A 5,000-nucleotide genomic window follows, 5' to 3' on the forward strand; every position below is an offset into this window, starting at 1 on the left:
GAGAGAGAGAGAGAGAAACAAACAAACAGACAAACAAACAAAAAGACAGACAGACAGACAGACAGACAGACAGTGCCAACTATGAGAACTATTTCACTATCTCATCACCTCGCCCCCTCTCTCTCTCTCTCTCTCTCTCTCTCTCTCTCTCTCTCTCTCCCACCCCTCTACCCCCTCCCACCACCCCCACATGCCCACCCCCTCCCCCTGCGGCCTCGTTCGGCAGAAATGAATTACTGCGTGCGTGAACATTTCCAGAGAGAGAGAGAGAGAGAGAGAGAGAGAGAGAGAGAGAGAGAGAGAGAGAGAGAGAGAGAGAGAGAGAGAGATTGAAGTGGTGAGGCATTAAAGGGAAAGAGAAATATTACTAGGAGGAATGAATATCGGAAGAGGAGGAGGAGGAGGAGGAGGAGGAGGAGGAGGAGGAGGAGGAGGAGGAGGAGGAGGAGGAGGAGGAGGAGAAGGAAGAGGAGGGGGAGGAGGAGGAGGAGGAGGAGGAGGAGGAGGAGAAGGTGGACCATCATCATGACAATTGCATGAGAGAGAGAGAGAGAGAGAGAGAGAGAGAGAGAGAGAGAGAGAGAGAGAGAGAGAGAGAGAGAGAGAGAGAGAGAGAGAGAGAGAGAGAGAGAGAGAGTAATATTAGTGAAATCCTGCTCGCCTTCTCTTCATCAACATTCAATATGAAGAGAGAGAGAGAGAGAGAGAGAGAGAGAGAGAGAGAGAGAGAGAGAGAGAGAGAGAGAGAGAGAGAGAGAGAAGGGAGGGAGGGAAGGAAGGGAGATAAGCAAGACGGGAAGGAAGGGAGGGAGAGAGAGAAAGAAAAAGATAAGAGACAAACAATATTAAATAACATCATAAAATAAATAATGAATAAATATTAATTAATATATACGAAGATAGACAGACAGACAGACAGACAGACAGACAGACAGACAGAGAGAAAGAGACAGGAACACGTAGAGAGAGAGAGAGAGAGAGAGAGAGAGAGAGAGAGAGAGAGAGAGAGAGAGAGAGAGAGAGAGAGAGAGAGAGAGAGAGAGAGAGAGAGAGAGAGAGAGACGCAATAAAAGATGAGATAAAAAAGAAGAAAAATTGAAAACTACTTGAAGCGAAAAGAAATGAAAAAAAAGAAAGAATAGAAAGAGAGGAAGAAAGAAGAGAGAGAAAAACACCAAAATAAGAAAGGAAAAAGAAAAGAAAAAGACAAAAACTGAATAAAAAGATTGACGGAAGAGAAGAAGAGAGGGAGAGAGAAGCAAGAAAGGGAGGGAGAGAGAGGGAGGGAAGGAGAGATAGGGAGGAATGAAAAGAAGGTTGAGAGGTTTTCAAAAGGGAGTTTTATCTGAGAGAGAGAGAGAGAGAGAGAGAGAGAGAGAGAGAGAGAGAGAGAGAGAGAGAGAGAGAGAGAGAGAGAGAGAGAGAGAGAGAGAGAGAGAGGTCTTTTGAGGGAAAGTGAAGGAGAGAGGATGAGAGAAGATTAAGCACAGTCTTCTTATCAGAGAGAGAGAGAGAGAGAGAGAGAGAGAGAGAGAGAGAGAGAGAGAGAGAGAGAGAGAGAGAGAGAGAGAGAGAGAGAGAGGGAGGCATAACTTAGGAAAGGGAAGGACGGAGAGAAGAAATACGACAAGGAAGGAGATAAAAGAGAAAGAATGAAGGAAGGAAGGAAGGAAGGAAGGAAGATATGAAGGAATATAGGAAGAAAGGAAGGAGAGAAGGAAACGAAATGAAGCATGACAAAAGTGAAAGAGGGAAGGAAAACAGAAGGAAGGAAAAAAAGAAAGAAAGGAAGTGGAAAAGAATGAAAAAAAGAAAAAGAAGCAAAATGAAAAATACAAAAAGAAAAAAATGAAACAAAAAATTTGAAAAAATGAAAAAAAGAGGAAAAAAACCCGGGGAAAAAAAATAGGCCTAAGGAAAAGTATTGCCATTGTAGGAAGTTAGGAACAATTTTTTTCCTTCTGTTATTGAAAGTTAGGGAAAGAATTTGACGAGGTGTTTTTTGCAGAGAATGTTCACTTTCTCCCTCAGGTATTGTCAGTAGTAGTAGTAGTAGTAGTAGTAGTAGTAGTAGTAGTAGTAGTAGTAGTAGTAGTAGTAGTAGTAGTAGGTGTCTTCATACTATTACTTAATTCGTCTATCCATCCATCCATCCATCCATCTATCTATCTATCTATCTATCTATCTATCTATCTATCTATCTACCTATCTATCTATCCATCCACCCATTCATTCATTCATCCATCTATCACAAATCCATAATCATGAAAAAAAAGAAAAAAAAAACACTGAAGAGCACTCCTTTAAAAAACCCAATACCTCTTCTTCTTTTCCTCCTCCTCCTCCTCCTCCTCCTCCAGGTGTCAAATGGCATCTCCCGGAGGAGGGAAACATGAGGAAACTTGAAGACATAGAAGAGACAACTGGAGAGATGGAGAGAAGAAGAGACAGTGAGGGAAATTTGGCCAGTGGATACTCTCTTAACTTGCTAATAGGAAGGAAGGAAGGAAGGAAGGAAGGAAGGAAGGAAGGAAGGAGGGAAGGAAGGAAGGAAGGAAGGGGAGGTAAAGGAAGATGAATAGAGGGATAGATACACAGAAGAATGGATGGATGGAAGAAGGGAAAGTGATGGAAGAGGTGTGATATGGTGTGGAGGAGGAGGAGGAGGAGGAGGGGGAGGAGGAGGAGGAGGAGGAGGAGGAACACAAAGGAAGTCCAAACAGTAACAGACCCTGTGGTCCATGCAAGGCTGTTTGAGTAACTATTCTACTCTAGGTGTTAGTGTGAGAGACAGGATAGCACAGAAGAAGGCTCCTCCCCACCCCCATCCCTCCAGGCGAAGGTAGCCGGATACATGGAATGGTACCATGATGAATAGAAAAACAACATGGAATCTGAGAGGGCAGTAAGAGAGATGAGGTCTCCTTCTGCTACAACAGTCTACATACAATCCCAATATTCGTGTCATCTGATGAGGCGCTTCCTTTTCTTTAATTTGTGACTGAGTGAGGTACACTTAACTACATGACTGTAGTGACGGGTGAGTTGCTCTGCAAGGACTCCGTTCCCTTTACCATTACTGTGACGGGGTCACCAGTAAGTCGCCGAGGAACAAGCCATCACTACCGTCTCTTTAATATTTAGTCTTTGTTGCATAATAATTGTTGGAGGAGGAGGAGGAGGAGGAGGAGGAGGAGGAGGAGGAGGAGGAGGAGGAGGAGGAGGAGGAGGAGGAGGAGGAGGAGGAGGAAAGCTTAGGTTAAGTGCACTGAAAAAAGGAAGGAAGGAAGGAAGGAAGGAAGGAAGGAGGGAAGGAAGGAAGGAAGGAAGGAAGGAAGGAAGGAAGGAGAAATAATTGTTAAGGAAAGGGAAATAAACGAAAAAGCAAAAGTAGAATAAAAGAAAATGCGTAAAGAAAAGCAAGACAATGAAGGAACGAAGGAAAATTGAGAAGAATGTAAGAGGAAAAAAAAAGAAAGATGATACACAAACAGAAGGAAGAGGAAACATGAAAAATAGCGATAAATGGAAGAAATAAAAAAGAAAAAAAAAGAGAAACGAGGGATTAACGAAATTAATTCACGGATTTACAAAAACATTTCAAACGAAACAAAAGGATTAAGGAAAATAACAAAAGCTATTAAACCCTCTCTCTCTCTCTCTCTCTCTCTCTCTCTCTCTCTCTCTCTCTCTCTCTCTCTCTCTCTCTCTCTCTCTCTGCCCTACCTTACCTATCTGTACCTGTAACAAGCACAACCTTGCCTGAACACGAACTAATTAAACCTACCTGCAAGATTACACACCTATCCTAATCTCTCTCTCTCTCTCTCTCTCTCTCTCTCTCTCTCTCTCTCTCTCTCTCTCTCTCTCTCTCTCTCTCTCTCTCTCTCTCTCCTCTTCTATCTATCTATCTATCTCTTTTAACCTCTTCTTCCGGTCCCTTCCTCCTTCCCTCTTAATAAAGATTAGAAAAAGTGAGAGAGAAAGAGAAGATGATAATAAAGGAAAGAAGATGCAAGAAGGGAAGAAGAAGAAGAAAAGATTAAACAAACAACATGAAGAGAACGAAAGAAAATAAAGAGAATTAAAAAAGCAAACATGGTGATTAAGAGAGAGAGAGAGAGAGAGAGAGAGAGAGAGAGAGAGAGAGAGAGAGAGAGAGAGAGAGAGAGAGAGAGAGAGAGAGAGAGGTAAAAAGAAAGTTCAAATTATGAGGGATTATGAAAAGAAACAATTCTCTCTCTCTCTCTCTCTCTCTCTCTCTCTCTCTCTCTCTCTCTCTCTCTCTCTCTCTCTCTCTCTCTCTCTCTCTCTCATATGCACGTAATAGTGAATGCCTCTGTGTATTCATCAAACGTGTGTGTGTGTGTGTGTGTGTGTGTGTGTGTGTGTGTGTGTGTGTGTGTGTGTGTGTGTGTGTGTATGTGTGTGTGTACGTGTTAACAGCCGCCACCTTGCAGTTTCCTATTCATATTAAGCCTGGAATTCCCATTTAAATGCAAGGCGAAATCTGCCCTTTTGGAGTCTGTCTCAGCTTGGGATATGTTAAAGCACAAGGGAGGGAGAAGTATCATAAATTTTTCCCTCTTCTCTTACTCATATTTTCATCTTCTTATATCTCCCTTGTTTAGTTTATTTTGGCTCATCTGTGTGTTTATGTATTTGTGTGTCTGTGTGTCTGTTTGTTTGTTTATCTATGTATCTGTCTGTCTATCTATCTACTTGTATATCTGTCTGTCTATCTATCTATCTGTGTTTATCTAGCTATTTTTGTCTTTCTGTCTGTTTATTTGTGGCTTTGTCTAGCTGTCTATCTACCTGTCTGTCTATTTTGTTTGTCTATCCATCTATTTATCTATTTATCTATCTATCTCTTAATACATAAAAATAAATAACAAACAAAAGAGAAAAAAAAATGCGAATAAAACGCAACAAAACACAAGATGAAACAGAAACACACAAACGAAAAAATAAACAAAAAAAAAAAAAAGAAAAAAGAA

At 41.5% G+C, this 5,000-nt stretch overlaps 1 protein-coding gene across 1 annotated transcript in view; it reads right to left on the minus strand.

Moving 5' to 3' along the window:
- Positions 1–5,000, minus strand: part of LOC135091050 (calcium uniporter protein, mitochondrial-like) — a 165,735-nt gene that overhangs the window by 149,614 nt on the left and 11,121 nt on the right. The window lies entirely within an intron of this gene.

Source organism: Scylla paramamosain, chromosome 36 (assembly GCF_035594125.1).
Source record: "Scylla paramamosain isolate STU-SP2022 chromosome 36, ASM3559412v1, whole genome shotgun sequence".
Taxonomy (NCBI): Eukaryota; Metazoa; Arthropoda; class Malacostraca; order Decapoda; family Portunidae; genus Scylla; species Scylla paramamosain.